Raw genomic sequence first — 9904 nt, 5'->3', positions numbered from 1 at the left:
GTCTATACTAAGGTCAGAGGGATACAGTAAGCCTGAAGTGAAGCATCGGGATCTATAACTAGTGTCACAGGAATCGATCAATACAAAGACAGTAAGAAGAGCCAGTCTTCTTGAACTTGAGTCGGCATTGTGCCTTTTGTATTTCATTTCGATGCAAATTCTGTGCTTCACCGTCAATAAGAAGGTCAATGGGATACAGTAAAGCTGAAGTGAAGCATCGGAATCTATAACTAGTGTCACAGGAATGGTTCAAAACATAGACAGTAAGAAGAGTCTGTTCTCTTGTACTTCAGTCGGCATTGTGCTTCTGTATTTAATTTCGATGCAATTTCTGTGTTTCATCGACAATAAGAAGGTCAGAGGGATACAGCAAACCTGAAGCGAAGCATCGGAATCTATAACTAGTGTCACAGGAATGGTTCAAAGCATAGACAGTTAGAGGAGCCAGGCTTCTTGTACTTGAGTCGGCATTGTGCCTTTTGTACTTCATTCCGATGCAATTTCAGTGTTTCATCGTCAATAAGAAGGTCAGTGGGATACAGTAAACCTGAAGTGAAGCATCGGAATCTATAACTAGTGTCACAGGAATGGTTCAAAACATAGACAGTAAGAAGAGTCAGTTCTCTTGTACTTTAGTCGGCATTGTGCTTTTGTATTTAATTCCGATGCATTTTCTGTGTTTCATCGCCAATAAGAAGGTCAGAGGGATACAGTAAACCTGAAGTGAAGCATCGGAATCTATAACTAGTGTCACAGGATTGGTTCAAAGCATAGACAGTAAGAGGAGACAGTCTTCTTGTACTTGAGTCTGCATTGTGCCTTTTGTATTTAATTCCGATTCAATTTCTATGTTTCATCGTCAGTAAGAAGGTCAGAGGGATACAGTAATTCCGAAGTGAAGCATCGGAATCTGTAACTAGTGTCACAGGAATGGTTCAAAACATAGACAGTAGGAACAGACAGTTCTCTTTGACGTAAGTCCGCATTGTGCTTTTGTATTTAATTCCGATGCAATTTCTGTGTTTCATCGTCAATAAGAAGGTCACAGGGATACAGTAAACCTGAAGTGAAGCATCGGAATCTATAACTAGTGTCACAGGAATGGTTCAAAACATAGACAGTAAGAAGAGCCAGTATTCTTGTACTTGAGTCGTCATTTTGCCTATGTATTTCATTCCGATGCAATTTCTGTGTTTCATAGTCCATAACACGGTCAGAGGGATACAGTAAACCTGAAGTGAAGCATCGGAATCTATAAATTGTGTCACAGGAATGGTTAAAAACATAGACAGTAGGAAAAGTCAGTCTTCTCGTACTTGATTCGGCATTGTGCCGTTTGTATTTAATTCCGATGCAATTTCTGTGTTTCATCGTCAATAAGAAGGTCCAAGGGATACAGTAAACTTATAGTGAAGCATCAGAATCTAAAACTGGTCTCACAGGAAATGTTCAAAACATAGTCAGTAAGAAGAGTCAGTCTTCTTGTACTTAAGTCGGCATTGTGACTTTTGTATTTAATTCCGATGCAATTTCTGTGTTTCATCGTCAATAAGAAGGTCCAAAGGGATACAGTAAACCTGAAGTGAAGCATCGGAATCTAAAACTGGCCTCACAGGAGAGGTTCAAAACATAGGCAGTAAAAAGAGTTAGTTTTCTTGTACGTAAGTCAGCATTGTGCCTTTTCTATTTAATTCTGATTCAATTTCTGTGTTTCGTCGTCAATAAGAAGGTCCAAGTGTTACAGTAAACCTGAAGTGAAGCATCGGAATCTAAAACCAATCTCTCAGGAAAGCTTCAGAGCATAAACAGTAAGAAGAGCCAGTCATCTTGTACTTGAGTCGGCAATGTGCCTTTTGTATTTCATTCCGATGCAATTTCTGTGTTTCATTGTCAATAAGAAGGTCAGAGGGATACAGTAAACCTGAAGTGAAGCATCTTAATCTATAACTAGTGACACAGAAATGGTTCAAAACATAGACAGTAAGAAGAGTCAGTTTTCTTGTACGTAAGTCGGCATTGTGCCTTTTGTATTTAATTCCGCTGCAATTTCTGTGTTTAATCGTCAATAAGAAGGTCAGAGGGATACGGTAATACATATAGTCAAGCACCGGAATCAAAACTGGTCTCACACATAATGTTCAAAACATAGTCAGTAAGAAGGGTCAGTCTTCTTGTACTTAAGTCGGCATTGTGCCTTTTCTATTTAATACCGATGCAATTTCTCTGTTTTGTCGTCAATAGGAAGGTCCAAGGGATACATTAAACCTGAAGTGAAGCATCGGAATCTAAAGCCGGTCTCACAGGAAAGGTTCAAAGCATAGACAGTAAGAAGAGCCAGTCTTCTTGAACTTGATTCGGCATTGTACCTTTTGTAATTAATTCCGATGCAATTTCTGAGTTTCATCGTCAATAAGAAGGTCTGAGGGATACAGTAAACCTGAGGTGAAGCATCGCAATCTATAACTAGTGTCACAGGAATGGTTCGAAGCATAGACTGTAAGAAGTGTCAGTCTTCTTGTACTTACGTCGGCAATGTGACTTTTATATTTAATACCGATGCAATTTCCGTGTTTCATCGTCAATTAGAAGGTGCAAAGGGATACTGTAAACCCGAAGTGAAGCATCGGAATCTATAACTAGTGTCACAGAAATGGTTCATAACATAGACAGTAGGAAGAGTCAGTCTTCTTGTACTTGAGTCGGCATTGTGCCTTTTGTATTTAATTCTGATGCAATTTCTGTGTTTCATCGTCAATAAGAAGGTCAGAGAGATACAAAAAACCTGAAGGGGACCATCGGAATCTATAACTAGTGTCACAGGAATGGTTCAAAACATGGACAGTAAGAAGAATCAGTTTGCTTGTACTTAATTCGGCATTGTGCATTTTGTATTCAATTGCGATGCAATTTCTGTGTTTCATCGTCAATAAGAAGGTCAGAGCGATACAGTAAACCTGAAGTGAAGCATCGGAATCGATAACTAGTGTCACAGGAATGGTTCAAGACACAGACAGTATGAAGAGTTAGATTTCTTGTACTTAAGTCGGCATTGTGCTTTTTGTATTTAATTCCGATGCAATTTCTGTGTTTCATCGTGAATAAGAGGGTCAGAGGGATACAGTAAACCTGAAGTGAAGCATCGAAATCCATAACTAGTGTCACAGGAATGGTTCAAAACAAAGTCAGTGAGAAGAGTCAGTTTTCTCGTACTTAAGTCGGCATTTTGCCTTTTGTATTTAATTCCGTTGCAATTTCTGTGTTTCATCGTCAATAAGATGGTCCATGGGATACAGTAAACATATAGTGTAGCATCGGAATCTAAAATTAGTCTCACAGGAAATGTTCAAACATAGTCAGTAACAAGAGTCAGTCTTCTTGTACTTAAGTCGGCATTGTGCGTTTTGTGTTTAATTCCGATGCAATTTCTGTGTTTCATCGTCAATAAGAAGGTCCAAGGGATACAGTAAACATATAGTGAAGCATCGGAATCTTAAACCGGTCTCAAAGGAAAGTTTCTAGACATAGACAGTAAGAAGAGCCAGTCTTCTTCTACTTAAGTCGGCATTGTGCCTTTTGTATTTAATTCCGATGCCATTTCCGTGTTTCATCGTCAATAAGAAGGTCAGAGAGATACAGTAAACCTGAAGTGAAGCATCAGAACCTATAACTAGTGTCACAGGATTGGTTTTAAACATAGACAGTAGGAAGAGTCAGTCTTCTTGTACTTAAGTCGGCATTGTGCCTTTTGTATTTAATTCCGATGCAATTTCTGTGTTTCATCGTCAATAAGAAGGTCCAAGGGATACAGTATACCTGAAGTGAAGCATCGGAATCTATAACTAGTGTCACAGGAATGTTTCAAAACATAGACAGTAAGAAGAGTCAGTTATCTTGTACTTAAGTCGGCATTGTGCCTTTTCTATTTAATTCCGATGCAACTTCTGTGTTTCATCGTCAATAAGAGGGTCAGAGGGATACAGTTAACCAGAAGTGAAGCATCGGAATCTATAATTAGTGTCACAAGAATGGTTCAAAGCATAGACAGAAATAAGAGCCAGTCTGCTTGTACTTGAGCCACAATTGTGATTATGTATTTAATTCCGATGCAATTTATGTGTTTCATCGTCAATAAGAAGGTCAGAGGGATACAGTAAACCTGAAGTGAAGCATCGGAATCTATAACTAGTGTCACAGGAATGGTTCAAAACATAGACAGTAGGAAGAGTAGTTCTCTTGTAGTTAATTCGGCATTGTGCTTTTGTATTTGATTCCGATGCAATTTCTGTGTTTCATCGTCAATAAGAAGGTCCAAGTGTTACAGTAAACCTGAAGTGAAGCATCGGAATCTAAAACCAATCTCTCAGGAAAGCTTCAGAGCATAAACAGTAAGAAGAGCCAGTCATCTTGTACTTGAGTCGGCAATGTGCCTTTTGTATTTAATTCCGATGCAATTTCTGTGTTTCATTGTCAATAAGAAGGTCAGAGGGATACAGTAAACCTGAAGTGAAGAATCTTAATCTATAACTAGTGACACAGAAATGGTTCAAAACATAGACAGTAAGAAGAGTCAGTTTTCTTGTACTTAAGTCGACATTGTACCTTTTCTCCTTAATTCCGATGCAATTTCTGTGTTTCGACGACAATAAGAAGGTCCATGGGATACAGTAAACCTGAAGTGAAGCATCGGAATCTAAAACCGGTATCACAGGAAAGGTTCAAAACACAGGCAGTAAGAAGAGCCAGTCTTCTTATACTTGAGTCGGCATTGTGCATTTTGTATTTAATTCCGCTGCAATTTCTGTGTTTAATCGTCAATAAGAAGGTCAGAGGGATACGGTAATACATATAGTCAAGCACCGGAATCAAAAACTGGTCTCACACATAATGTTCAAAACATAGTCAGTAAGAAGAGTCAGTCTTCTTGTACTTAAGTCGGCATTGTGCCTTTTCTATTTAATACCGATGCAATTTCTCTGTTTTGTCGTCAATAGGAAGGTCCAAGGGATACATTAAACCTGAAGTGAAGCATCGGAATCTAAAGCCGGTCTCACAGGAAAGGTTCAAAGCATAGACAGTAAGAAGAGCCAGTCTTCTTGAACTTGATTCGGCGTTGTACCTTTTGTAATTAATTCCGATGCAATTTCTGAGTTTCATCGTCAATAAGAAGGTCAGAGGGATACAGTAAACCTGAGGTGAAGCATCGCAATCTATAACTAGTGTCACAGGAATGGTTCGAAGCATAGACTGTAAGAAGTGTCAGTCTTCTTGTACTTACGTCGGCAATGTGACTTTTATATTTAATACCTATGCAATTTCCGTGTTTCATCGTCAATTAGAAGGTCCAAAGGGATACTGTAAACCCGAAGTGAAGCATCGGAATCTATAACTAGTGTCACAGGAATGGTTCATAACATAGACAGTAGGAAGAGTCAGTCTTCTTGTACTTGAGTCGGCATTGTGCCTTTTGTATTTAATTCTGATGCAATTTCTGTGTTGCATCGCCAATAAGAAGGTCAGAGGGATACAGTAAACCTGAAGTGAAGCATCGGAATCTATAACTAGTGTCAAAGGAATGGTTCAAAACCTAGACAGTTGGAAGAGCCAGTCTATTTGTACTTGAGTCGGCATTGTGCTTTTTGTATTTAATTCCGATGCAACTTCAGTGTTTCATCGTCAATAAGATGGTCAGAGGGATACAGTAAACCTGAAGTGAAGCATCGGAATCTATAACTAGTTTCACAGGAATGGTTCAAAGCATAGTCAGTAAGAAGAGTCAGTCTTCTTGTACTTAAGTCGGCATTGTGCCTTTTGTATTTAATTCCGATGCCATTTCTGTGTTTCATCGTCAATAAGAAGGTCAGAGCGATACAGTAAACCTGAAGTGAAGTATCGGAATCGATAACTAGTGTCACAGGAATGGTTCAAGACACAGACAGTATGAAGAGTTAGATTTCTTGTACATAAGTCGGCATTGTGCTTTTTGTATTTAATTCCGATGCAATTTCTGTGTTTCATCGTGAATAAGAAGGTCAGAGGGATACAGTAAACCTGAAGTGAAGCATCGAAATCCATAACTAGTGTCACAGGAATGGTTCATAACAAAGTCAGTGAGAAGAGTCAGTTTTCTCGTACTTAAGTCGGCATTTTGCCTTTTGTATTTAATTCCGATGCAGTTTCTGTGTTTCATCGTCAATAAGAAGGTCCATGGGATACAGTAAACATATAGTGTAGCATCGGAATCTAAAATTAGTCTCACAGGAAATGTTCAAACATAGTCAGTAAGAAGAGTCAGTCTTCTTGTACTTAAGTCGGCATTGTGCGTTTTGTGTTTAATTCCGATGCAATTTCTGTGTTTCATTGTCAATAAGAAGGTCCAAGGGATACAGTAAACATATAGTGAAGCATCGGAATCTTAAACCGGTCTCAAAGGAAAGTTTCTAGACATAGACAGTAAGAAGAGCCAGTCTTCTTCTACTTAAGTCGGCATTGTGCCTTTTGTATTTAATTCCGATGCCATTTCCGTGTTTCATCGTCGATAAGAAGGTCAGAGAGATACAGTAAACCTGAAGTGAAGCATCAGAACCTATAACTAGTGTCACAGGATTGGTTTTAAACATAGACAGTAGGAAGAGTCAGTCTTCTTGTACTTAAGTCGGCATTGTGCCTTTTGTATTTAATTCCGATGCAATTTCTGTGTTTCATCGTCAATAAGAAGGTCCAAGGGACACAGTATACCTGAAGTGAAGCATCGGAATCTATAACTAGTTTCACAGGAATGGTTTAAAACATACACAGTAAGAAGAGCCAGTCTTCTTGTACTTGAGTCGGAATTGTGCCTATGTATTTAATTCCGATGCAATTTCTGTGTTACTTCGTCAATAAGAAGGTCAGAGGGATACAGTAAACCTGAAGTGAAGCATCGGAATCTATAACTAGTGTCACAGGAATGTTTCAAAACATAGACAGTAAGAAGAGTCAGTTATCTTGTACTAAAGTCGGCATTGTGCCTTTTCTATTTAATTCCGATGCAACTTCTGTGTTTCATCGTCAATAAGAAGGTCAGAGGGATACAGTAAACCTGAAGTGAATCATCGGAATCTATAACTAGTGTCATGGTAATGCTTCAAAACATAGACAGTAAGAAGAGTCAGTTTTCTTGTACTTAACCCGGCATTGTGCCTTTTATATTTAATTCCGATGCAATATCTGTGTTTCATCGTCAATAAGAAGGTCAGAGAGATACAGTAAACCTGAAGTGAAGCATCGGAATCTATAACTAGTGTCACAGGAATCTTTCAAAACATAGACAGTAAGAAGAGCTAGTCTTCTTGTACTTGAGTCGGCATTGTGCCTATGTATTTAATACGTATGCAATTTCTGTGTTTCATCGTCAATAAGAAGGTCAGAGGGATACAGTAAACCTGAAGTGAAGCATCGGAATCTATAACTAGTGTCAAAGGAATGGTTCAAAACCTAGACAGTAGGAAGGGCCAGTCTTCTTGTACTTGAGTCGGCATTGTGCCTTTTGTATTTAATTCCGATGCAACTTCTCTGTTTCATCGTCAATAGGAAGGTCAGAGGGATACAGTAAACCTGAAGTGAAGCATCGTAATGTGTAACTAGTGTCACAGGAATGGTCCAAAACATGGACAGTAGGAAGAGTCAGTTTTCTTGTACTTAGGTCGGCATTGTGGCTTTTCTATTTAATTCCAATGCAATATCTGTGTTTCGTCATCAATAAGAAGGTCCAAGGGATACAGTAAACCTTAAGTGAAGCATCGGAATCTAAAACCGGTCTCACAGGAAAGTTTCAAATCATAGACAGTAAGAAGAACCAGACTTCTTCTACTTGATTCGGCATTGTGCCTGCTGTATTTAATTCCGATGCAATTTCTGTATTTCATCGTTAATACGAAGGTCAGAGAGATACAGTATACCTGAAGTGAAGCATCGGAATCTATAACTAGTGTCACAGGAATGGTTAAAACCTTAGACAGTAAGAAGAGTCAGTTTTCTTGTACTTAAGTCGGCATTGTGCCTTTTCTATTTAATTCTGATGCAATTTCTGGGTTTCATCGGCAATAAGAAGGTCAGAGGGATACAGTAAACCTGAAGTGAAGCATCGGAATCTATAACTAGTGTCACAGGAATCTTTCAAAACATAGACAGTAAGAAGAGCCAGTCTTCTTGTAACTGAGTCGGCATTGTGCCTATGTATTTAATACCTATGCAATTTCTGTGTTTCATCGTCAATAAGAAGGTCAGAGGGATACAGTAAACCTGAAGTGAAGCATCGGAATCTATAACTAGTGTCAAAGGAATGGTTCAAAACCTAGACAGTTGGAAGAGCCAATCTATTTGTACTTGAGTCGGCATTTTGCTTTTTGTATTTAATTCCGATGCAACTTCAGTGTTTCATCGTCAATAAGATGGTCAGAGGGATACAGTAAACCTGAAGTGAAGCATCGGAATCTATAACTAGTTTCACAGGAATGGTTCAAAGCATAGTCAGTAAGAAGAGTCAGTCGTCTTGTACTTAAGTCGGCATTGTGCCTTTTGTATTTAATTCCGATGCCATTTCTGTGTTTCATCGTCAATAAGAAGGTCAGAGCAATACAGTAAACCTGAAGTGAAGTATCGGAATCGATAACTAATATCACAGGAATAGTTCAAAACACAGACAGTATGAAGAGTTCGATTTCTTGTACTTAAGTCGGCATTGTGCTTTTTGTATTTAATTCCGATGCAATATCTGTGTTTCATCGTCAATAAGAAGGTCAGAAGGAGACAGTAAACCTGAAGTGAAGCATCGAAATCCATAACTAGTGTCACAGGAATGGTTCAAAACAAAGACAGTGAGAAGAGTCAGTTTTCTCGTACTTAAGTCGGCATTTTGCCTTTTGTATTTAATTCCGATGCAATTTCTGTGTTTCATCGTCAATAAGAAGGTCCAGGGATACAGTAAACCTGAAGTGAAGCATTGGAATCTAAAACTAGTGTCACAGGAATGGTTCAAAACATAGTCAGTAAGAAGAGTCGGTCTTCTTGTACTTAAGTCGGCATTGTGCCTTTTGTATTTAATTCCGATGCCATTTCTGTGTTTCATCGTCAATAAGAAGGTCAGAGAGATACAAAAAACCTGAAGGGGACCATCGGAATCTATAACTAGTGTCACAGGAATGGTTCAAAATATAGACAGTAAGAAGAATCAGTTTTCTTGTACTTAATTCGGCATTGAGCATTTTGTATTCAATTGCGACGCAATTTCTGTGTTTCATCGTCAATAAGAAGGTCAGAGCGATACAGTAAACCTGAAGTGAAGCATCGGAATCGATAACTAATGTCACAGGAATGGTTCAAGACACAGACAGTATGAAGAGTTAGATTTCTTGTACTTAAGTCGGCATTGTGCTTTTTGTATTTAATTCCGATGCAATTTCTGTGTTTCATCGTGAATAACAAGGTCAGAGGGATACAGTAAACCTGAAGTGAAGCATCGAAATCCATAACTAGTGTCACAGGAATGGTTCAAAGCAAAGTCAGTGAGAAGAGTCAGTTTTCTCGTACTTAAGTCGGCATTTTGCCTTTTGTATTTAATTCCGATGCAATTTCTGTGTTTCATCGTCAATAAGAAGGTCCATGGGATACAGTAAACATATAGTGTAGCATCGGAATCTAAAATTAGTCTCACAGGAAATGTTCAAACATAGTCAGTAAGAAGAGTCAGTCTTCTTGTACTTAAGTCGGCATTGTGCGTTTTGTGTTTAATTCCGATGCAATTTCTGTGTTTCATCGTCAATAAGAAGGTCCAAGGGATACAGTAAACATATAGTGAAGCATCGGAATCTTAAACCGGTCTCAAAGGAAAGTTTCTAGACATAGACAGTAAGAAGAGCCAGTCTTC

The sequence above is a fragment of the Schistocerca americana genome, chromosome X (genome assembly GCF_021461395.2).
Source record: "Schistocerca americana isolate TAMUIC-IGC-003095 chromosome X, iqSchAmer2.1, whole genome shotgun sequence".
In the NCBI taxonomy this organism is placed as follows: domain Eukaryota; kingdom Metazoa; phylum Arthropoda; class Insecta; order Orthoptera; family Acrididae; genus Schistocerca; species Schistocerca americana.
The sequence above is the reverse complement of the archived record's forward strand: the minus strand, read 5'-3'. Positions refer to the sequence as shown.